Below are 26,264 nucleotides of genomic sequence, written 5' to 3' on the forward strand. Positions count from 1 at the left end.
TGACAGCATGGAGCCTGCTTGGGAGTCTCTCTCTCTACCACTCCCCCACTCTCTCTTGTGCTCTAAATAAATAAATAAATAAATAAATAAATAAACATGGAGCCAGAATTTAAAACCAGGGTCTTTTGGCAAAATCAATGGGTTTTGCCAACTGGAAGCCAAGACACCCCAGAGCATCCCAGTGATCTCACAGAGGCATCGCAGCATATAATTAAACGTTTCAAAGAAGCACAGTAGTTACTCAATTTCTGTCAGTTACTGCATGAACTACTACTCTGAGGTTTGTTTCAGCACTATATTGTCTACTTTCCTTTCAATATCATATGTTTGTTGAAGCAGGGTCTCCAGCAGTTGCTTTGGTAAGAAGCATATACTGCATGACAGTCAATATGGAACAGGAAATAAGGCAGGACACTCTTATCCCAAGGTATGCGAAGTTGTGTTCTGCCTAACAGGAGCACACTTACCATAGGTAAAAGTGGTTATTTTTACCTAAAAGTGGTCAGTGGAATAAAAGTATTATTTTTCTTCCAAAATACACACATTATGATTTTTGAACAGGCTCCTAGGTTGTTAGAACATAAATTGTTTGAACTAAACTACTTTATAAATGGAGGTGTTAGATATTTATTTTGGCCTAAGGATGCCAGAAGAAAATTACTGAGACACTAAGAGCAGCCTGATCAGAAAAAAGTGGTAGAACCTGTACACTGCATTGTCCCAGTGCCTCAGGGAAGCCCGTATTCGAGATTTAGGGATCAGTTCATTCAAAACTTAAAGCACCTATAATTTCTCAGGTACTTAGAAATACCTTTCTCAAGGAGCCCACAGTAAAATAGGGAAAACAGACACAAAGGTTTATGGAAGAGTGTGGTGTTAAGTGTCACAAGGACCAGCTCCTTCCAAGCAGGTCACATACAGATTTAGGATGGCCGTGGCATTGAAGAAAACAGGAGGGAATTTCACTGGGTAGAAGAGCAACCATAAAAAGAGGTAATGAGGGGTGCCTGGGTGGCTCAGTTGGTTATGTATCCGACTTCGACACGGGTCATGATCTCACAGTTTGTGAGTTTGAGCCCCAGGTCAGGCTTGGTGCTGACAGCTCAGAGCCTGGAGCCTGCTTCAGATTCTGTGTCTCCCTCTGTCTCTGCCCCTCCCCTGCTTGTGCTCTCTCTCTCTCTCTCAAAAATAAATAAACATTAAATTATTTTTTAGAAGAAGAGATAAATGAATGATGAAGGTCAAAATGTGTAGCATTTATAAAATAATCAGTGTGGTTATAATGGAGCATTCACTAATTACCCTATCACTTATTAAATACTTATTAGTTCTCAGGCAGTACTTTTGGTACTGGGTTGTGAAGATGAAAGTCAGAGTGCCTTTCCTCAGGCTCTGATATCTCTTGGGGTTCCTGACAAGAAAACCGAGTTCAAGTGAATGGTAGGAGATGAGGTTGGAAGGGAAGCATAGGGCTGCAAGTACTATATCACTTTTAACTTCTAAAGAGGCAAGGGCTGTTTAGAATAATAAATAGAGGGTTAGATTACTTTGGATTAACTAGTAGCCAAATGCATGCACAAATATTGATATTATTCAAATTAGGTTCTTCTTAATGGGGAAAAAATGCCATATTTTTGTACTCTCCTGCTGAACAAATGAGAGGCATATGTATATTTTTCCAGAATCATGACTTATTCAGTTTATGGTCTAATTATTGGTTGAGAAGATAAGTAAATAACAAATTATCATATGAAAAATGTGAGCCTGGGAGTAATTAATGCAATAAAATAGATTGCTCAATATGTGTACAACTTCATTGTAAATTCTAGGAAAAGGGCTTGATTTCTGGAGAAAGATAATAACATTAAAAAATCTTAAGGGATTAAATTAAGAGATAATTAAAAATATTTGCAGGGTGCAGTAATCAAATTCAGTAAATAAATTCACTAACTCTGGCACAATGAGACTACTGAGTCTATGATGCCCTGATTGTCCTAGAGGTTTGGCCCAGGTGGTTAGGATGCAGTGACAACTCTCCTTTGTCAGCTGGTTAATCCTAGATAGTACTGTAGTTTTAGCTGGAGACGTCTATTAAGTTACCTATTGTCTTAGGTTGCACACAGCAATTCGTGAATAATTACACCTACTGGTATGTTACTAAAACAAACTAGTCAAAAATCCCCACTTCCACAATGCGCTAGGAGAATCATCTTTCTAGGATATCTCTAGGTGGTATGGGCACACAGCTCGAACAAGCTTCTCCCCATGTAGAGTCACCGTTTATTTATTTGCCCATTCATTCAATATTTGAATGCTCACAGCCAGCCAGTATGATATCAGAAATGTTACAGAATTCAACCGAGAAAGAGATGGTTTCCAGGTGGAAAACTTGGTAAGAGTTCAAGAAGGTGGTGGCCTGAGATCCATGTACTAAAGAATAGACTCTTCAGTTATGTGTGGGCGTATGCATATTCACCATTCTAGTCACAGACTCTGGCAGGACAGGAGGGTATAACTAAACTGCAAAGAGGGATGATTGCAATGGCAAGGTGAGTGATAGCATTAATTGAAGAGTTCTGTATTTGTATTCACCAGTGTGAGCCTCTTTCCTATCTAGCCATCACATAACTTGAATGCAGTTTGTTATTAGCTGTGACTTTATTCACCCGATGAATCAAGCCTTGGGGATGTTGAAAGCTGAGTTTCTGTGTGTTGCAGGAAGGGAGAGATGAAAAGAAGTAATGACATCCTCTTACTTTCTCCATTATTAATTTAATGTGGCCAGTGGTTATTAAGCACCTTCTATGTGCTAGCTCCTATGTGAAATTATGTGGCTATAAATTTAAGAAAAGAAAACTTTCCTGTTTCATAGGTCAACAGAAATACAGAGATCTGTAAAGAGTCATGATAAATGTAATCAATAAAAGAACATAAATGTAGACATAGTAAAATGTTGGCTCAGAAGAGGTAAAGAATAATTGCTATTGATGGCCAAGAAAGAAGACTTGGTGAAAAAGTTTTTTAATCTCAAGGTGTTCAGGAAAAAGATTTCTCACCCTCTGTGCTCCTTAAAAAGACTCACAAAAACTGGGAAGACAAGTGGCAGAAACAAAAATTCCATTGTTAATGAAACAGAGTCTGGTGTAACTCAAAAATACAGGAACACAAAGCAGGAGGCTACATAGTGAAAAGAAATACAAAGATGAAAAAAGTCACAGCGAAGTGCTTTGACAGAAAGAAAGCTGCAAGAGGTGAGTGAATGATATTGCAGATTCTCCTAAAAGGATCAGGAATGGAAGCCACCTTGGAGCATGAAAGTTGGTAGTAGCAGGGATGTTGAGACTGAAAATCAAGGCTTATTTGAAAGTCTTCAACGTGGGCTCCCAGGTATTCACCTTTTCCTGTCAGTGGGCTGTCTGTCTGTCGCTCGCTCTCTCTCTCTCTCTCTGTCTCTCTCTCTCTGTCTCTCTCTCTCTCTCTCTCTCACACACACACACACACACACACACACGCACACACAGCCCATGGGAAATTGGAGGAATATTTGCAGAGGAACTGAGCTAGAGAGGTTGTAAACTTCCAGTCTTAGAAAATGAAATAGCATGAGATTACAGAGAGAAAACTGAGCGTTTAGTTGATCCTTCTGCAGAGAAATTGAAAGACTCCAATTATAGAGTCAGAAATACTCATGTTTAGGAATTTTTCAGTAAAGAATGGATAAAGTTGAAAAACCTAAGAATTAAGACCACAAGCCAATAAACCACATCCACAAATACAGATATATGAATGAACAGTTAGGATTACTAGACATTTGAGGAAGCCCTCTCAGTGTAAGAGGGTAAGGCCTATGACTAAATAATAACTATTAAAATGGCATTATAAAGAAAAAAAATAACCAAACTTCAAAAATATCACCAGTTGCTTAATAAAGATGATAAAAGCGGGACGCCTGGGTGGCCATACTCATTAGCAGTCTGAGTTCATCTCAGGTCGTGATCTCATGGTTCATGGGTTGAGCCCCACATCAGGCTCTAAGCTGACAGCTCAGAGCTTGTAGCCTGCTTCAGATTCTGTGTCTCCCTCTATCTGTGCCCCTCCCCTACTCACGCTCTCTCTCTCTCTCAAAAACAAATAAATTTTTAAATTTTTAAAAAATCAAAGATGATAAAAGCTTTTTCATCCAAGGAAAGGAAGTTAAATAAAAAGACACCAACAATACAAGAATTACAAATAATTTTTAGAAGTTTAAATTATGATAGCTAAATAACAAAAATGACAACACAAAACTACATTCAGCACAGAGTTGTAATATTAAAGTTGAGGGAATTATCCAGAAAGGAAACTAGAAATAAAAATAAGTTGGTAAGAGTGCAATAAATAAGAAAGTTAATTCGGGGTGCCTGGGTGGCTCAGTCGGTTGAGCGGCCGACTTCGGCTCAGGTCATGATCTCACGGTCCATGGGTTCGAGCCCCGCGTTGGGCCCTGTGCTGACAGCTCAGGGCCTGGAGCCTGTTTCGGATTCTGTGTCTCCCTCTCTCTGACCCTCCCCCATTCATGCTCTGTCTCTCTCTGTCTCAAAAATAAATAAACGTTAAAAAAAATTAAAAAAAAAAGAAAATTAATGTATGAAGTTCAGCATCCTCGGGAATTTCTAAAACATAGACAAGCTAAAAGAATAAAAAAGTAGAGGGGGAAAGAATATAAAACATATCATGACAAAAATAGCCCAATTGTAAAAAAAGTATAGGTCTTAGGATTCAAAGGACTCCCATATCCAACACAATGAATGCAGAGCCAATTCTTGACACAATAGGAATAGAACGAATATCCTAAGCAAATAAGAAGGTAAAATGCATTGGGGCGCCTGGGTGGCTTGCTTGGTTGGGAGTCCGATTTCAGCTCAGGTCATGATTTCACAGTTAGTGAGTTTGAGCCCCATGTCGGGCTCTGTGCTGACAGCTCTGAGCCTGGATCCTGCTTCGGATTCTGTGTCTCCCTCCTTCTCTGACCTTCCCCCATTCACGCTCTGTCTCTCTATGTCTCTCAGAAATGAGTAAACATTAAAAATTTTTTTAATAAAAATAAATAAGTAAGAAGGTAAAATGAACACTTTTCCATACTCTAATTTGAAATTTACTCCCTGTAATCAGACCTTGGATGCAATGCTCCAAATACTCAGGAATAAACGAAGTCAAAGTCATGGAGCCTAAGAAACAGGAGAACCAATAAGAGAGATGAATAACAGCATTTCCACAAGCCTGGAGAAGAGCAAATGCATCTTGGAGCAACGTATGAAGGACTTCAAAGGAATAGCTCTAGGGAAGTGAACAGAGTGGACTGATTATTTGACAGGATGCACCAGGAAGACATTGTAGCAAAAGGGTTTTACAGACCTCTTGAAAAGCAAGGAAGATTCATTCATACATGTGAAGACATCAAAGGAAATAAAGCTGTGAAGAAATTATTAACTCTTAAAGAAACAGAGAATTGTTAAAAAAAAACAAAAAAAAGAGAAGAAAATGTGATCATGTTATTTGGATCTGCTGTAGACAGTATTTGCGTAGTCATAACTGCTTGAACACTGAATATGGAGTTAAAGAAAAACTGAGATAGGATTATGCTTGGGAACCTTGGTGGTGGGATGAGGGGGTGGGCAATAGGGATGTAGGAGAGTCGTATTGTCACCTGTCATAACTGTAGGTCAATGGAGAATGCTGTCTTAGGAATCAAGTTGTTGTCATAACATGCATATTATTTAAAGATAGAGAGGTAAATTCCTGTGGAAAGAGTTTTAAGAGTGAAAGTAGATACTGGTACAGACGAGGGAGATCTGTGTTCCTTGTTGTTATGCTCAGACTTCTAGCACTTTTGGCTTCTTATATCTGTGTGTGTTACTTGGATAAGGATATAAATAAATTTTAAAAATAAAAAGAAAGGATTTCTGATCGAGGTTTGGAATACTATTTGGTGTTTACAAGATTAGCAAGGACAGAAGAACATAGTAGCCAGAGAGATAAGGACGATTAAAAGCAAAGATCAGAAATAACAAGTCTGTCCGTGGAACTGCAATATGGCTGACAGTTAAGAGGCGGAGGTGCAATGTGGCCCAATGGTCAAAGTTCCAGGCCCTGGACTCTACTTCCTGTTGTTGTACTATGGCTACACAACTTGCATTGTGTCCTTGGCCAAGTTAGTTAGCCTGTCTAAGGTGCTGTATCGATTTCCACATTAGGAACTTTGGGACATTAATTAGTACTGTAGGAGACTAATCCATGTCCTGTCAGTATGCCTCTAAGGTCACCCACAGATCCCATTAGAGAAACCAAAGCTTCCCTTCTTCAAGTTCCTGTGTTACCCCTGCTTCCTTGTCTGAGAGCCTCCAGGAGTTTGCTCTTCAACACAGAAGGCAAACTGGAAGTGATGACCAGAAGTGCCAGGGATTTAATATTCTCAGATGAAGTAAAGGAATAGGTCAATAATATGCCACCTTTTCCATCCCTTCATGGAACAATACTGAAGTGCACACTGTGTGGTTCCTTACAGTGTCTGCAGAGGAACAGTGTGACATGTTATGAGGTTTTCTTCAGTCTCTGTCTTGCATTTCCCAGAATCTCACCTGTGCTTCCTATAATCACATCCCAGATAAGCAAGTCCTAGTGTCAGAGTCTGTGGTTGAGAAAAGCCAATATAAACAAATGTATATCCCATGTTTTCAGGAGGATTAAGTGATATAATCCATATGTGGCACAGCTAATTATTGACACTGCTCCAGGCACATAGTAATGTTTGCTAAATACTAATTGTTAATCCATTATTATTATCTTTATTGTTAAATGCCAGAATATGAACGAAGTCTTTTGCACCTCATTTATCAACTTAGACGTGATTCTAAGGGTCAAAATAAGACTTTGGTAGATTAGAAATTAAATCTAGAAGACTTAATAGCTAACTAAATTTGTGGGTATGGGAGGGAAAGCTTGGGGCTTTGAGTTACTCCGAAATACTTGACTTGTATGATTAATGGAATAGTCATGTCAATAAAAAAGAAGAGGAATGGAGAAAATGTAGTTTCATTTGAAATAAAATTCCCTCCTAAAAATAAGTAAACGTTTTAAAGAATGTATTTAGCAGGCTATTCTTGAGATAATTCAATATTTATTTGATAGAGGTTTCAGTGAAGAAAAATCAGGTGTGGTCAAAAATTGGGTGTCAGGTCAACCAAGGCCAAGACCAGGAGATCAGGGACCGTAAAGTCTTGCTTTCACAAATGCAGAAAATAAGCCCTTGTAGATAAATGACTTCTTGTCATTAATTTTTCCAACTCTTTCTCATTTATTATTCTGTTCTCTTTTTGAGGTTATGGTTGGTGGACAGGTGGTCAATATAGGTAGCATAATTGCTGAAAGGCTGAATATTTATTTATTTCCCAAACCAATCCAATTCATGTTGTTTTCCTCAGTTCAAGTACTGGCCACTTTGTCTTTCATACAGTCAGGTCTCTAATTCATAATTTAATGGAAATGATTTTGGCAACTCCAAGAGACATCTGAGAGTTACGTTTAGCATTTGTGTTATTAACGTTTTCTGCCAGACCGACGACCTTCGTGTTAATAAGATGGCTGCTTTCCAATTCCTCTGTAGAAAATGTCATTTCTCTTTCCCTGTTTTCTTTTATTTACAAATGTAATCTCTGATCCATAAATTTATAAGGTGAGAATGGTGAGTGGCTACTGTTTTATAGGATCATACATAAAGGGTAAAATTCACTGATCCATTTCAAATGTTTCCACCCACTTAGGGAATGATTTTGAAAAGAAGTCAGTGTGGCAGAAGTTAAAAAGGGGGCTGTTGGAGAGTGTGTAACAGGCTCTTTCAGATTCCCTCTTCCACATCATTGTAATACACATTTTTAAGCTAAGCTGTTAGTAATGTGATGATTTCAGTTCTAAGTGTGTAGATATAGATCATAACATGACTGTCATTTTATTTATCCGTTGATGGTCTTATTTTAGCCCTTAGAACATTAATGTCTAGTCACATAGAGAAAGAGAAATATTAATATTAGAAAAGTGTGTGTGTGTGTGTGTGCGCACGCGCACGCATGTGTGTGCAAGAGAGATAGGAAATTGTAAAATCCAAGGAGAATGCCTACTTGGTGCAGCTCAACTCTTAGAACACTTTCAAGTTAAAAACTCCATGATTGCAATTATACATATTTAGGTATTTTTATTATTTCTTAAAAGTTCTGACAAATGGCTAAACTGAGGTGTCATTACCAGGTGCTGAGGAACATTGAAAGGGAGTGTGAATAGAACAGAGTAAATTAGACTAATAGCAAACAAAAAAAAAAAAAAAAAAGAAAAAGAAAAAAAGCCAACAATATGCCTAAAAGAGAATTGCTAATGTACATAAACACACAAAAGTCAAGCATTAGATAAGTATATTTTTCTCTTTATCTTCTTACCCTTCATTTGTGCATTTCTTTCACTCCATCTTCTCTCCAGAATATGCTTTTCATCAACTTTATTGAGGTATAATTCACATACAATGTGCATACATATTTTAAATTTGAGTTTGAAAAATGTATATGCCCCTGTAACTATCTGCCTCCATCAGGATATAGATTATTTCTATCATGGACCAAAGTTCTTTCTTGATTTTTTTTTCCAGAATTAATTCTACCACATCTCATACCCAAAACCACTTATCAGACTTTGATTACTATAGATTAGTTTTGTTTGTTTTGTTTTGTTTTCGGACTCTAGAGCTTTGTATAGTATGGTACTCTTTTATGCTTGACATTTAGCTCAGCATATTTTTTTTTCAACTTTCGGAAACTATTTCCATTTGGTTTGCCTTTGCTCTTTGTGGAAAAGCAGTGCAAGACCAGTCAGTGGTTGTTCCTACCCATTCGGTGGCCTGAGCAGTGGGAGCTGCGGGTCATTCTTCAGTGTGGAACTGCTGAATAGGCACAGAGGGCATATGCACGCCTTCAGACCAGTCTGGGGCTTTAGGTTGAGCAGCAATGAACTTGGGAACTGGAGCAGTCCCTTTTCCCTGAAATCTCTCCTTGGTCACAGCCTTATCAGCAGCAGCCTGCTTTTCCTTTTCCATCTCTTCTGGATTTCTGTAGAAGTCGAGATCAGACAGGAGCTCCCATGGGTGTTCACGGGAAATGGTGCCACACTTGTGCACAACTTCACGGGCCACCATCCACCACATCAGACCCACTGAGTGAGCTCCCTTGTTGTTGCAAGGGATGGCAGTGTCCACATAGCCCAAAGGAAAAATCTGTGTTACGCAGAGAAATTTTAGGCAGATTAACATAAGAGAGGCTGGTGGTCAGCCCTAGGATCAGTAACCACCAGAAGTCTCGGCTCCCAGAAGCTGCCTAGAACTGGTTAGTAAAGGCTCCAGGAGTGAAGCAGCCAGCAACAGGTAAGCTCCAGTGGCAGCAGCTCACTCCAGCACAGCTAGCTGGCCACTATTCCTGGATGATGTGATGCTGACATCAGCCAGGTTTTCAATGGCAACAGTGGCCTGAGCTGCCAGCAGAAGCTTCTCCCGGGTTCTCTTGAGATTTATGATGTACATACCGTCACATTTACTTTCGTAGATGTACTGTTCCATTTGGAAGTCAAGGTTGGTGCCACCTAAGTGGATTCCTGCTACAAGGAATTTGAGGACATTGTCTTCATTCACTTGCAGGACATCAAGGGCACCAGACACTATGAAAGTTTCCCTTTAAACTACAATAGGAACTCGGAGCAACACCATATGGACCCCTTTCTGCGTAGTGTGGAAAAAGCTTAGCATAATATTTTTGAGATTCCTTTAAGTAATTGCCTGTATTACTATCTGTGTTCCTTTTTATTGCTCGGCAGTATTCCATTATGTGAATATACTATTAGTTGTTTACCCTTTCACCTACTGATAGATATCTGGGTTGCTTCCAGTTTAGAGCTACTATGAATAAAGTTGCTATTAACTTTTTTGAGAAATTATTTCAGTAGATAAATATTTTCATTTGCCTTTGATAATACCTAAGACTGTAATTAAAGGATTATATGCATTTTTAACTTAAGAAACATTTTCCAAAGTAGTTTTTCCATTTTCCATTTCTATCAGCAATGTATAAAAATCCCCACTGCTACAAAAGACGCCATTAGAATTTTGATAAGTATTGCTTTGAATCTGTAGATCACATTAAGTAGTTGACATTGACAAATTAACAATATTAAGTTTTCCCATCCATGAACGTGGGAATTTTTTTTTATTTAGGTTTTCTTTAATTTATTTTGGCAGTTTTTTTTTAGTTCTCTGTGTACAAGTCTTGTGCCTATTTGGTTACATTTATTCACGGGTATTTTCTTCTTTTGAATGATGTTATGAATGGAATAGTTTTCTTAATTTGCATCTTAGATTGTTCATTGGTGCATAGGACACTACATATTTTTTATGTATTGATCTTGTACCCTGAAACTTGGCTGAATTTGTTTATTAGCTTTTTTGAAGATTTTTTGGGATTTTCTTTGTTTAACTTTTAAAATATTTATTTACTGTTTCAAGTTTTTATTTAAATTTCAGTTAGTTAACATATAAAGTAATATTGATTTCAGAAATAGAATTGAGTGATTCATCACTTACATTTAACACTCAGTGCTCATCACAAGTGCTTTCCTTAATGCCTATCCCTTTTAGCCCATCCCCTGCTTACCTGCCCTCCAACAACCCTCATTTTGTTCTCTCTAGTTAAGAGTCTTTTATGGTTTGCCTCCCTCTCTCCTTTTCTCCCTTTCGCCTGTGTTCATCTGTTTTGTTTCTTGATATAAGATCATGCCATCTGCAAAAGGGATGGTTTTGTTTTTCTCCTGGATTTGTTTCTTTTGTTTTCTTGCCTAAAGAACTTTCCAGTACAATATTGAATACCAATTGTGAAGGAAGACGTGCATGTCTTATTTCTGATCCTGTTGGAACATTTTCAGTCTTTCACTATTAAGTATAATATTAGCTGTAGGTTTTTCTTAAATTCTTTTTATCATCTTGAGAAAGTTCAAAAGAAAAATTCCTAGTTTTCTGAATGTTTTTATCATGAATGGGTATTAGATTTTGTCAAATCCTTTTAAAAATGTTTATTTATTTTGAGAGAGAGAGAGAGAGAGAGAGAGAGAGAGAGAATCCCAAGCAGGCTCTGCACTGTCAGTGCGTAGCCAGGCATGGGGCTTGATCCCAGGAACCATGAGATCATGACCTGAACTGAAATCAAGAGCCATGTGCTTTATCAGCCGAGCCACCCAGGCACCCCTTGTCAAATCCTTTTTCATGCACCAGTTAAAATAATCATGTTTTTATTCTTTAAGTCTCTGTGGTGTATTTCACTGATTTTCTTATGTTGAACCATCTCTGCATTCCTGGGATAAATCTCAGTTGATCATGTTGTATAATCCTCTTAATGTGCTTTTGGCCCAGTGGTGATTTTGTCCCTTAGATTTGGCAATGTCAAAATATTGATTATGATAACTGGAGAAATGTGCTTCTGGCCTCTGGTGTGTGGATGCCAGACTGTTGCTACACAGTCTAAAACGGGCAGGACAGTTCTTTTTCCTCCACACAACTCTGGATTAGCCATAACAAGTTATCATTATTTTTCAGGTTGATAAACTCTTAATTATGACAGTGCTGCTAGCCTTCCTCCAGTGAGTACGGCCATTCTCTTTCTAGGTTGTTACATGATCTTCATCTCTTCTGTCGCCTCAAAACACTTCACCCTTCTCCTACCCTCTTCCTTCATGCTCTAGCCATAGTGAACCTCACTTAGTTTGTTCTATCAGCCAAGTTATCTTTTACTTTCATCTTCTACACATATATTTCCCTCTGATCAGAACATTATTCTCCTTCTCAGTCCCCAACACCATCACTAGGTTTCCCTTCCGCTCATTCTTCACATCTCAGTTACTTCCTCCAGGATGTTTTTCTGATTCCCCTTAGATGAAGAAAGGTACTTTCACAGCATTTTTACCAAATACCAGCCCTGTTTATGTCACTGCATTTGTCAGAGTTTATTAAAATGACATGTAAATTTCTTTAAAGTCTTAGAGAATCATACCCAATACTGTTTGCTGTGGGGTTTTTTTTTTGTTTTCTTTTGTTGTGTTGTGGTGTGTGTGTGTGTGTGTGTGTGTGTGTGTGTGTGTGTGTGTTACAAGAATAAATGAATGAGGGGCCATGGATGGCTCAGTTAGGTAAGCATCTGACTTCAGCTCAGGTCATGATCTCACGATTTGTGAGTTTGAGCCCCACATCTGGTGAGCATGAACCTTGCTTTGGTCAACATGAGCCCCACTTTGGGTGAGCCCTGCTTCTCTCTCTCTTCCTGTCTCTGTCTCTCTGCCCCTCACTCTCTCTGTCTCTCAATAAGCAAGCAAACAAACAAATAATCCCAAATTCATTTTCCTTTACCTGCAACATTAGGAAAGATGGGAATTAAGAAATGTAAGTTAGTGTTTTAAGTGTGTAACACCTCAGATGTGTCTCTGAAATATAAATAACCAATTAAAATATTTTAATTTTAGTTATGTAAATTTTTGCTACTCTGCTTCACCCATAATTAGTTATTAATATATCTGATTTTTTTAAATTATCAAATGGTTGATCCAGTGTCTATTCAAAGATTGAGACACAGACCCAGAGTTTCAGAGCACTAATATTTAGAACTGGCTCTTGAATAAATTATCACATATACAAGCAAGGTTTGAAAATGGAATTTGGGACACAAGGAAGTAGCTCATGTCAGCCTCTTAAATCAATAGGCGTGCAATATGGCTTTCTAGGAAATTTCTGATTTCCCAGGCAGTGTCCAATTTCTGGAGAGAGAAACAAAATGTAATCTGCACACAGTCAAATGCCAGGGGCGATGTGAGTATTGTGCAAGTTCAAGCCAGGTCAGAATAAAAATGACTACTAACCAGCCATCCAGCTTGTAAAATGGTATAAGAACTCATTCTCACTTATTGCCCTTTACAAATATTAAAAAATAAGTCATAGTGTCAGCACGATACATCAAGTTCCAGTGTTGCTCTAAGGACCAGAAGTGTTTCAAGTAGGAGTTGAATGTGATGTGAATTTCTGTAAATCAAAGGCTACTTTTTCACTTAATCTAATCAAAGTGCTGAAAATATATCCTAATGGTTACTTGACCAGCCCCAACACCCTCACATAGTGTCATCTTAGGAGAAAAGATTTAAGACAGAAGCCAACACCATGTTATTATGGTGTGCTAGGTGTGTTCTGTCTTTTGGGGATTGTAGTTTTCATTTAGTTTGCTTCTTTGTTTCTTAGCATTTTTCAAAATTCCAAGTTTCCTTATACCATTAGCTATATACCAAAAACTCTAGAATTATAGGAGTTTGCCAAGATCTAACAATCTTCTAAATGCATATTATGTTCCTCAGAGTATTTTTGTCTTCCTGTACATTTGTCCAAATATTTAAATTGAGAACTGTTTGGAGAAGATTCAGATTTTATTATCTTATTTTGCTTACAGACATTCTGAGCCTCCATTTCCTGTTCTGCAATGTAAAGAACTGAACAGAAAGTTAATCAGTACTTGATATATTAAAAAAAGTATACATGGATATGAGTATGTACTGACTATAGATGCTTATTAAAATAATTCTCATAATTCTGGTTAAGGTAAATCTGGTCTTTAGGCTCATTCCTCACCTTCGTCTTAGCGTACAGTAAGGCAATATTTTAGCAGTATATTTAGGTGGAAGGATTTTCAGAGATTTGATCTTCCCTAATCAGCTTATTTAAAAGAGAGCAATGACTTCCCACCTCGTTATACCCCAGGTCACTGTCTTATTATTCCACTTACTTCCATTTTTTAATGTTTATTTACTTATTTTGAAAAAGAGAGAGAGGACAAACAGGGGAGGGGCAGAGAAAGAAGGAGAGAGAAAATCCCACGCAGGCTCTGTGCATCAGCACAGACCCTAACGTGGGCATCAGTCTCACAAACTGTGAAATCATGATCTGAACTGAACTCAAGGGTCAGATGCTTAACCAGCTGAGCCACCCAGATGCCCCCATTTACTGCCTTCTTAGTACTTAATGCAATCTTTATTTATTGTGATTCTGGCTATTTTCTTTTTGTCTCTGCTAACACCGTCTTTAGAATAACAGCTCCAAGAGGGCAGGGGCCATGTTTGCCTTGTTTATTTTCTTTTTTAATCACTAACATGAAGAGCACTTAGCAGGTCATCAATCAATATTTGTTAAATTAGTTTTGTTGGTTGCAGATATCACATTTTAGGGACTTAAAATAGTGCCCTGGGTAAAGCCAAAAAAAAAAAAAAAATGAAAAAAGCTTTCACAAAGATTGCATAACCTTTACATTTAGTGGTTCTTCTTGTGTGTCTTCCACATGCCTCCTCCTGCTAACACCAACTAGGAACTTCCCACACTACCAAAGGAAGGATAGAAGGAAAGCCATTTGGAGAAAGTACTTTTCTCATTAGTCCTGAATCCTCTTATCTCCTAATAGTCTGATAGGTTGTCAACACAACACTGGTGGCTTAACCATTCCAAATGCTGTATGTATTTGTATCTATATATCTATGCATACATATAATAATATAGGCTATATACAATATAGAAATATGTAATATATAATCAATATATAGCTGTTATAATAATATTCTATATATGCTGTATGAATTATATCAGTAGATACATTTCCTATGTTTTATATGTACCGTATATATTTTATACATACTTTTGTAAAAGTACTTATTTATTTATTTGCACATATAATAGAAAAGTTAAAAATGCCTGTTTTCCTCGACTAAGAGATGTGGAAACATGGTTGCCTAAAAGATATACCCTAGGGGTGCCTGGGTGGCTCAGTTACTTAAGTGTCCTACTCTTGGTTTCGGCTCAGGTCATGGTCTCAGGGTTCGTGAGTTTGAGCACCACATCTGGGTCTGCACTGATGGTGAGGAGCCTACTTGGGATCTTCTCTCTTCCTCTCTCTTCCCCTCTCCTGCTCAAGCACTGTCTCTCAAAATAAATAAATAAACTTAAAAAAAATAAAGTACATACCCTAGCACAGTTTGATAATAATTATACAAGCACAAAAACACAATTTATCTGTCAATTATAATAAATAATTTATTAATTAAATTGGAACTTCATAGAAATGTTTATTATGTACCAATAATATTATTATATAAGGATACAAGGAGGAAAACTCCAATAATATTATTATATAAGGATACAAGGAGGAAAACTCCAATAATATTATTATATAAGGATACAAGGAAGAAAACTCCATAAGGTTGATACTTTGTATGTCATAAGCCAAATCTATTTTCAGTTATAGAAAATCTTTAAGTTCTAAACATTTCAAGTCAAATGTATCTGTATTGATATCTACTGTCAGAAATATATGTAAGCATATAGACCTCTCTGATTATTTTCTTATAATCGTTAAGATTCAACTAGAGCCAATTATTAGATTAGGCTGACACAACCAGAGGAAATTTGTGAAGCCAATAGATTAGTTTCATGTCTTGTATACGAAAGGAATACAATGATTAATTTTTTTTTACTTTTTAATCTGTTTCTTTGATATAAAGTATTCTCAGCATTAAATGTATTTTTTTGTTGTTGTTGAATTCCTGCCCACTGGGTAAGACAACTTAACTTATAAAGAGAAGATCTTTTCTGTTTTCCCAGAATTTTTTAAGTCCTTCCATTAAGCTAAAGCAATTGTTGAACTGATATTTTCAGTATATGAAACTTCAATATTTGATATACCATACAATTTATGTGAATATACATATAACATATATTGTTCAAGGAAAAAAAATGAGAGTGGTAGCAAAGGCTATTTATTTTTTAAATTGAGTGAGTAACCACTCCTGGGCCTAGCGGTTCAAAAGTTTTATAGCAGGGAAGCACTGTCTACAAGAAACATTCTAAATTAAGTATGTGCCAGCAAGACTTATGTAATTGCCTTCCCTCTAGCTAGTGTTAGATTTTACCTTGAAATGGTTTAATGAATTTATTATTGGTTGAATTATAGAGATACAGTCAATATCTGCATCAATTACCTCATCATTTTGAAATTGCTATCTTTCTTTCTCTCACATCAGAATATTTTTTCATACCACAGCTGCCAACATTACTTAGGCACCATAACTTTGTGTTTTTGACATTTTGTTACATAATGCTTACTTTGTTACACTCATGCCCACATGATGATACCTTGAAATGAACAGGAGGACCTGTGTGGCTAAGTTACTGAGTGGGCCCACCCACCTTGTGGTCCTCCATTAACCTAGGGCCAACTATCATGATCCTTGTCATCAGGTCAACTTCTCTAATTCAATCTATTCAATTTCCTCCCTGCTCCATGATTTATCAGGTAAACAACTGGCATGCAAACAAGCAAAGTATGTTCTCAAAGACACACAGAAAATTAGAGATAGTACCTATAGCAAAACTTAGGTATATAGATAAGTGATTGTCCAATAGAAGCCTCAAGGATGGAATCACTGAGTTTAAAAGTAAGGAATTCAGCTATGCTGGTTTGGAGAAGATAAAGTCACTAGCTACTGACCTATTTTTTTTTTTTCCTGTTGAATGTTAACAGCTTTCTATAGATAGGCACACTATTACACAGCAATATTGTGGGAGCTATTTGTTTCTGAAGTTTTTGATCAAATGATATCTTTAGAACTTCTGATTGTCCCTTTAGCAACCCAAATGTATTCAAATTATAAATTGAAAGATATTGGACTTCTAATAATTCAAGCTTTCTGTGTACTATTAAGTTCTATGAAACCGTTTTGGATAGGTAGGTTTTTTTTTTCATTTCTTATCTAATCTTCGTTTCAATATTGGAACAACTAGGTATATGCCTTCTTTTATTTGTATGGTTTCTTTCATATTTATGTAAATGGATATAAGTGAAAAATGAGTAAAAATACATTCTAGGAAGGATATTAGAATGCTAACATAGCTAATGCCATTCTTGGAAATCATTTAGGGAAAAATGGATTCATTTGAAAAGGAGAGTTATAAAATATTATCGGTCTTAAAGGACCCGAAGGGTGCTATTATAGAACTGTGACTCTGGAGAACATATACGGAACAGTACAAGTGCCAAAGACTTCAGCATGTGCTTTTAAAATTATTAGCATATTAAGGGCCACTTAGAGGTCTCACTTCTCCCCATTTTCCTGGGATGGTCCTGATTATAGAACTCAACATATTGCATCCCAGGAAACACTCCATTCACACACAACTCAAGAAATTTGGTCCTGTTGGTCTGACCAAAAGTTCCGAGTGAAATAGTGCCTATGGATGCATTGTCTTTGTGCATGTAGGCACAAGTTAGAAGATTGGGGCTGATTTTTGACTTCACCGTTCCCTAGTTTTGTGACGGAAAGCAAGTCACGTTATTTTTCACTCTCATCTCTTAGGGGTTTTTTTCTAAAATATAAATAATACCTTTCTCACCTGTATTTGTGGATTTTAAGTAAACATGAATGTGAAATGCATTCTAATACTCAAAATGCTATACAAATAAGTTTGTCTTAACTCCAACAAGTTTGCAGAATCAGTGTTGGTACATATTACACTTTCTACATGAGAACTGCTGGAGGCATCTATTCTATAACTTGAATGTTAAGGGTACATGAATTGGTTTTAGATATGAGTTTCTGTGTATTTATCAGTAGTTATTGATTGAAAATCCCAGGTCATGCTTTTGGAAATTCTTAATATTAGGCACTGTTTATTTGTATAAAATATATTGTCTTCTTTTTTAACTTTTCATCATTACCCTTGTTAATTACTAAATCCTTTTGAATATATGCATACATATATGTCTAGGTAGACATAGATATGTTTCCTTAATATTTGAGTTTGAAAATTGGTTTGAAAGGCCAAATATTAATATTTAGTGTGATTTATCTTTTAAAAGTCCCGTCTTCTCTATCTTCTCTTTACTTAATGAAAAAGCCAATTGCAAAAGAAGAAGATTGATTAATAGCAATAACCTTGATATTCTCGTAATAAAAATCCTTTTTGAAGTCTAGTCTTTATAAAAGGCACTGACTGTGTTTTAAGGTTAATATCTAATGCTATGTCTAATAGATGGCAAAGATTTAATAATTGTAGCAGATGCTGTCCATTTGCTGAATGAATCTCCCACCCCAGTACCCAGCCCCACAATGCACCAGTACAACCCTGAAGAGAAGCTACTACTGTGGAAACCTAACTATCTCTGACTGTTTTCTCACGTGGGAAACATGCTTTCCTCCATGGAAGACAAAGTAGAATTGCCTGAGAGTTAATGCTTCCAGAAGCAACACTCAATCAATAACGGATGGGGAAACTATAAATAAATACCCATCTTCTGTGCCCCTCAGTTGGGATAACTGCACTTTGTTTTGTACCCAGTGTTTCCCGGAAAGACTGAGGTTCAGTTGAGCACACTGATAACAGGCCTGGTAACAAACGTTTATCTTCATCCTCTGTCTGAATAATCACTTCCCATCTGGTGTTTCTCGGGATTGCCTCCCAACTCAACTTCTTGAATTCATCTCCTTAATTCACAGTCTACTTTGGGGGGAACTCAAAAGAAGAAAATAATGTCTGATAAAGAAATTAATCCACCTGCATGAAAAGATACACACATATACAGGTAAGGCTCTACCTCTGTGCCAACATACAACTCGTCATCTTACCCTAAGTTGGTTTATAACAACCGTGACAAGTAGAATTCAATTTAGATTTGGGAAGAGTAAGTCCTTTCTTTGGTAAGGTGGAACTTCTTTTTTTGCTTTGTCTCTAGAGATTCTTTGAATATAAATAATAAGTGGAAGTCATAGAATACAAAGAACAGCAAAGGAACTGAGAACTGTTGTTTTGTTTTTGTTTTTGTTTTTGTTTTTCTCATCTGGGAGACTGACTCATTAACATAAGAAGCAGACCCTGGAGATGTTCCATAAAACCAAGTTTTGCTCAAGCCTGCTCTGGTATCTCTTGTGTGATAAAAATTATTGACACTTAGCAAGAGTTGATGTCTTGGTATTCCACCTGCAAATGGTAGGTCTGCTGGGGAGATGGAGGACTGATATGTATCCTGGAAATTCAACACTTGAACTCAGAAGTAGGTGAACTGTGAATTATGGGCCACTGGTCACATAAAGCCTGCTGGTCATGTCTCATAGTCTGTTCTGCCCTGGGATATGTGGTACATCCACAAAAGGAGTTTCTTGTTAATGCTGGTGGGAGCTGTGTGCAAGCTTCCACATGAACAGTTTGTCCTTCAGAGTCTAATCAAAGGCTACTTGGGGGGTTTTTCTCCTTGAGTTAATGGGAGTATGAGTGTTCATTGAAGGGAAATTAGGCCCAGAAGACAGGGAAGCAAATTAAACCTTTATTTTGATTTGAATTGGGAGTGAATAAAGTGTTCACTGCTCACTAAACTCAAGTGAAGTTAACATGTGAGAATGAATGGAGACAAATTTCTCTGTGTGGGAAGGAAGACCTCAGGGCACTTTGTACCCAGGAATCTCCCGGGGCAGAGCTGAGATGGAGGTGGCCATTCATCATCCTCTGAGGGTGATGGGGATTTTCAGTAAATGCTGTATCAATGTAGTTAAATCTTCCCAGAACCAATAAAAATGCCCTTGCCTTTTCTACCCTCTATTACAAGTAATTGCTATTCATCTACTTATGGATATCTTGGAAGTAGTCACAGAATACTCAGAGTGCCTGGGGGATGAAAAGTTTGAAGGAAAAATGTAGCTGTATATCATTGGCATTCATGAGAATATTCACATTAGATGTTTGAAAGGCAGGTCCCCAGGAGGCAATAGAGAAATCAGGAACAATATTGTGCCAAAAATACTACTCTGGCCAGGACATCAGGGAGTTTATATCAGGTAGAGTGAAGGAAGACAATTTGGAAAGAAAAGATATACGTGCTTTTCTGTATACACTTAGTTTATTTATATATGTACATCCACTGAAAAACTAGTGTATTCTGGGAATTGACAATCAGACTGGGCCTGAAACTTGTGAAATATGCAGCTGTGCCTTGTATGTCTTTGAGGCTGAAACCTCTGAATAACGTCTTGCATCATGATCAATACATTTTCAAACTTTTAAAATCTGCTGGCAACCAGTAGGCCAAAAATGTCTTGTGCCTGGGTACCATTTGGTATTTGGTAGGGCAGGTTTAAGCTACTGGAGATCCAGATGCAGAATCTGAAGTTGTTGCCTTTTCCTAGAAGTTATGCACTTCTTCTGGAGATGTAGAGAGTGACTTGTCCCATTGATGCCACACCAGACACATGGGTAAAAAGATGTGAAGAGGTACATGGGTGATATCATTCTTGCCTTGAGTCACTGTAGTGCAAAAAGAGTTCTTCCTTCTCTTATTTTCTCATTCTCCACAGTTCAATCTCTTGAAGGCAGGTAGTCCAGGTTAAGCGTACTTACTTCTCTTCATCCCCTTTATTTAAAAGGTCTAGTGCATCACCCTTCAAGGAGATTGTACTAAATTCCATCAAGATAACAAAGAGAACAGTGATGCTCAAAACTATTGCTTGTGGATGGCTTTTCCCATAACACCCTGAAATACATTTAAGTCACTCAAAAGTACCAACAAATCACCCATTTACTCAGTGAATTATTATAACCCCTCCTGTGTACAAGGGCACACACACACACACATGCACACACACACAACCCTGAAAAATAGATGATGCAAAATATATCGTGAAAAAAGCAGCCATATTTAAATATTTTATCCATTCCTTCATTAAGGATAAATCCATTAGGAGTTGCAAGGAAAGCAAAAGCATTTCTTAATGAAGGTATAATACAAATCTTCATGGAATAAAGGTCATTGAATCTTGGCAGAATGCTAAAATAAGAGAATTCTTGGAAGATGGACCAACATAATCAAAGACAGGAGCATCTTTGAAAATGGTATGATCTTTTATTTATTTTTTATTTTTGTACTTAGTAATGATAATGATGACAATAATAGCAGCTATTATTTATTGAGTCCTGACTTCATATGAGATAGTGTTCTAAGCAGTTTATATCAATTAACATATCCTCACCTTAAACCTGGAAAGATGCTATGATTATTATTATCCTCATTTTACTGATAAGGAAACTAAAGCACAAGAGCGTTAAATAACCTGTATGACATCTTCTTCTTGTGAGAGACAGAGGCTGGACTCAAATTAGCGGCTTGGTTACAAAGAATGGGCTCTTTCCTACCGCTGTTATCTCTTGCAGAGTCCACAGAACCACTGAATCAATGACTCTTTTTCTTCTCATTTCCCTTGAGACATGGATTGTCCGACAGAACCAATGTCATCTTGGAGAGCAACACTCTGCCCTTAGTCTCCTTAGCCCTTCCTTCCTTAGAACTTTTTCCCCAAACTACCTTCACATTCACCCTGCCTCCTATGCTGGAAGCCAATTTGTATTTTCAGAGTAATTCCAAACACATATATCCAGATAGCTGACCACAATCCTGTGCTTCTTGTGTACAATCTGAAAAGGGCCCTTGTCTTGAAATCAAAAGATCTGGATACAGGGGCACCTGAGTGGCTCAGTCGGTTAAGCCTCTGACTCCTAATTTTGGCTCAGGTCATAATCTCATGGTCTGTGAGATTGAACCCCTCATCAGGCTCTGTGCTGAGCCTGCTTGAGATTCTCTCTTTCCTCTCTCGGCCTCTCTCTTCTGCTCATGCTCTCTCTCTCAAAATAGTAAACATTAAAAAAAAAGATCTGGGTACAAGCTCCAGCTCAGGTACATACTATCTATGTGCTTTTGACCTAACGCTTGAAGTAGTGTTACATTATTTGGAAGTTTCCCTCCTAGTTATCTGTTGAATTGCCTGCTCTCCCATCTCGGTTTAGAATTCTGAGACCCAAAATGTCACCGAATTTACTGAAATTATGTTGCTGATTACAGGAAGTGGTGGACTCTCTTTGAGCCCTTTGGATTCCTGGTCCTTCATTTTTTCTGGGCCGGCCTACCCTTGGGAATGTTCTGCAGAGGGCACTTCTCCTTTCCTCCTAGTATGGTTTTCACATCATCTTTTTACTTCCTCCCCACTGTTAACACCTCACAAGGCTCACCTAGGTCTGAATGCAAATTAGGATCACAGTGTTGTCTCAAATCACCCAAATTTGTAAGGTGCAAAATACAAACCAATGTTTTTAAAAGAATATGGACACTCCTTCCTGTGTGGTTCTAGGAAAGTTCATTAATCTTTCTAAGCCTCACTTTCTTTTTCCTGGTATATTTAAGAAATCAAAAGGAGACATTTTATTTGAGAAAGTACCTTTCACACTATAAATCAGTTAACAAAAGTAGGTACAATTTATAAAAACAGGAGTTTTAAATATGAGAAGGGAGATGTCTGGGTGGCTCAGTCGGTTGAGCATCCAATTTCAGTTCAGGTCATGATCTCATAGTTCATGAGTTTGAGCCCCATGTTGGACTCCATGCTGGCAGCTCAGAGCCTGGTGTCTGCTTCAGATTCTGTGCCTCCCTCTCTCTCTGCCCCTCCCCTACTTGCCCTCGGTCACTCTCTTTCTCAAAAATAAATAAACATATTTTTTTAAATAGTAGAAGACAGTTAAGTCTTCTTAGCAAGAGGGCAAGAAGCAGATGTGAAGTGGGGGGGGGGGCAGGGAATCTGTGATAATATCTTAACACCCTGCCCTTGGGAAAGTGTCTCATCAGGTCCACAGATACATTTATTTAGCTTTCAGGGGCTATCTCCAAAGGAGATAGAATGTGCCTAGGCCTGGGAATGAAGTCAGTCCCCCATGCCTCTTGCCACAGACTCTCCTCTCAGGGCCCATGTATTTAACAGGAATAACACACCTTCAACAAGAGATCCTGATCAGCATTTCTGTAATTCCAAAACACCAAGGAATGGGGCGTTTAAGAGACTGAGGTATAATGGCATTCCCTGTTCCCAATTGAATCATTTTTTTCCTTCTTTCCTTTTTATTTTTATTATTTTCAAAATTCTAGCCACTCAGTAGCAGAGGAATTTCCCAGACTTTTGTAATAACAATGTTGACAGGCAACTGCATTTTCCTCCTGAGGCGACTCCCATTTCCATGAGGTCAGGACTGCCAATGGGAGCACATATCAGGGGACAGGTTGATGGAAGAGAAGGCAAAAGGTCCAATTGTCCAGGGGCCGGGGACCATGAACCTTAGCCAAAAGGAACAGAATGGAATCAGTGTACATCCTGCTGTGAGTGTTCACTATTTTTTTTACCCTTTCTCCCATAATGTATAGCCTTGGAAGAAAGTGTGTTCTTTCTCAGCAGAGAGCCTATAACTGCATAGTCTTAATGTATTCATAATGATATGAATATATAGATTTTCTTTTCACAATTCTTTTCCAGGAAGGTCAGAAAATTCACACATCTAGGCATTAAAAAAAGAAGGTACACTATTAAATGTGGTCAGAAAATCACTGATTGGCATGAAATGGGTTAGAATTCAGCCAATTTTTCTGATCAGTTATGCAGGAGAGAGACACTTTAGTAATTTAATCCCTTATGTATATCTTGGGCTTTCTCCAACTTAGATATTTTTTTCTTTCAAATCTTTTATTTAGTTGATCCCTACAAAAGTAGGAGCAGCCAGTAGGACAGATAACTACTGTCCCAATATTTACTGTAAGCAACCTAAGAATAGAGGTTGCAAGACTTACATTATATCATTAGCTATTGGCAGAGGTGGGACTCAGAGACCTTAGCATTTCTGGTCCTGGGCTCTTTTGTCTGGATCAGGTTTTCCCCAAGTGTTTTTATGGAGCATTCACCCTAGAAAACACACTGCAGAAAACAGAATCCCAAGATCATAGAAGTCTGAGAAATGCTACATTCTATACCTTTCTCTTCCAATGTTACGTTATACTTCCAAGTAGAAGAGACCCTGAAAATCCTGCAGGAAAGCAATTTGTTTACCTCATTTAACCTAGTGTTTTGCATATCTGACTGCATGCTGCTTTTTTTTTTTTTTTAAAGCCTGAAAAGCACACACTGTAAACCCTTGCCCAGCGCCATATAGCTTTATAACAGGTCAAATTATTCACACTGAAGGCGGAATCATCCATTTACAACTTTAATATGGAAAGATCTTTCTTTTTTTAATGCTAAGAAATTTGAACTGAATCTCCCAGAGCCAGCTTTGGGCAAAATTGTACAGTCTATAAAATTGGCCATTGTGGTAGAAAGCAACAGGCTATGGATATGAACAGATACTAGTCAGCTAAGGGACTTTTCTGCCACTGGGTGCACTTTGTCCAGTTCCCTACCCCTCCCAGCTCTAGTTCCCTCACCTGTATGATGAGAGCAGTCATGGTACCTACTTCATAGGATGCTGTGAAAATTAGGTGAGATGGTGCACGTATAGTCCTTGGCATAGAGTCTGGGACATGGTCCGTATTCAGAATAGTCATATTACTGGTATTCTTGTGCTCTTCCCTTTCAGTCAGCCCCCGGGTATCTCATTCTTGCTCCTCCTCCTTCTGTTTTTCCATGCTGTCATACAATCCAAACAGACTCTGTTTCCAGGTATCTTGTCCAGCTGGTATCAGGCAGAGATGGCAGAAACCAAGCAGGTGGTATGAAAGAGTGAGATGGACTCAGACAGTTGAGGTCCTCCAGACTAAGGCACACAGTAGAAAAGAGCCACACATTCCTGAGACTGGTTGTTGTTTGTTTGTTTGTTTTTTTAAATTAACATTTATTTATTTTTGAGACAGAGACAGAGCATGAATGGGGGAGCATCAGAGAGAGAGGGAGACACAGAACCTAAAACAGGCTCCAAGCTCTGAGCTGTCAGCACAGAGCCCGACGCAGGGCTCGAACTCACAGACTGAAAGATAATGACCTGAGCTGAAGTCAGACGTTTAACCGACTGAGCCACCCAGGCACCCCCGAGACTGGTTGTCATTGCTCATGCTTTTTTGTTGTGTTGTTATTTTTTGTTGTGTTGTTATTGTGTGGAAATATGGACTCAGTGATGCAAAATCTTTAGATATTTCAAGAGAAGTGTAGGGGCGCCTGTGTGGCTCAGTCAGTTGAGCATCCAACTTCAGCTCGTCATGATCTTGCAGTTGGTAAGTTCAGGCCCCACATTATCAGGCTGTGTGCTGACACCTCTGAGCCTGGAGCCTGCTTCGGATTCTGTGTCTCCATTTCTCTTTCTCTCTCTCAAAAATAAATAAAAACATTAGAAAAAGAGTTAAAGGTAAGCCCAAATGTTCATTTTTATATGGGTTTCCCAATGTTTAAATACTCTGCTATGAAAAAATCCCACTTTTGGACCACTGCTTAATGACTCCTGGTCCAGGGGATTTCTGGCTTCCTGCTTTTATATAGAATAAAACACCTACAAGTGTAGAAGGGCTTAAGAGGCCATCTAGTTTAACCTTCTCCTTGATGCAGAAGTGCCCTCTATAATATCCAGAAAAGTATATTATCTCATATACTCATAATGATAAAGAACTTGGTATCTCATGGAGAAACCATTTCACTTTTACTCTATGTAGGAACAATTTCATGGAATACTCACATAAACCCCAAGCAGTAGATACTCCTCTCTCCATTACAATTATCGTGAAACTCAAGCTCAGAGAGGCCATTTTATTTCCTCTAAAGTCACAAAGCTATTAAACATCTGTAGGTTGTGTGATAGAAACCCAGGCTGCCTAGGTTTCACAGCCAGTATATCCTTAACCACTGGCTAAACAATTCTACTTGTTAAAATGCTCTGGGCTGATATTAAGCTGAAATTTGCTGCCCTGAAATGTCTACCCTTTGGTCACAGTTCTGCTCTCCTGAGACACAAATAATAAGTCTAATCCTTCTTCCACAAGACAGCCCTTCACATTTTTGAAGATGGCTCTCCTCTGCCAGCTAAATCGTCTCTTCTCCAGGCTAAACACACTCATTTCTTTCTCCTGACCCTTATAAGCTCCCAGGCACTTCATCATCCTCGCCCTGCTCCCCAGGAGGGAGTTTCAATCTGTCAAAATTCCTCTTAAACCATGATGTTTAGAAGAGAATACAGTCCCTCTATGTGGTTACATAAGTATAGGTTAAGACAAAAATAACACCTCCCTTGTTTTGACCACTATGCTTTTATTAATGCGGTCTTGGTTATATCTGATTTTTGGCCACTATGT

The 26,264-nt window shown here is 38.0% G+C and overlaps 1 protein-coding gene and 1 pseudogene across 2 annotated transcripts in view; one reads left to right on the plus strand and one right to left on the minus strand.

Moving 5' to 3' along the window:
- CNTN6 (contactin 6) overlaps positions 1-26,264 on the plus strand; it is a 283,185-nt gene that overhangs the window by 20,095 nt on the left and 236,826 nt on the right. The window lies entirely within an intron of this gene.
- On the minus strand, positions 8,825-26,072 carry LOC132675919 (small ribosomal subunit protein uS2 pseudogene; annotated as a pseudogene).

Source organism: Panthera onca, chromosome A2, assembly GCF_046562875.1.
Source record: "Panthera onca isolate mPanOnc1 chromosome A2, mPanOnc1 haplotype 2, whole genome shotgun sequence".
NCBI classification, from domain to species: domain Eukaryota; kingdom Metazoa; phylum Chordata; class Mammalia; order Carnivora; family Felidae; genus Panthera; species Panthera onca.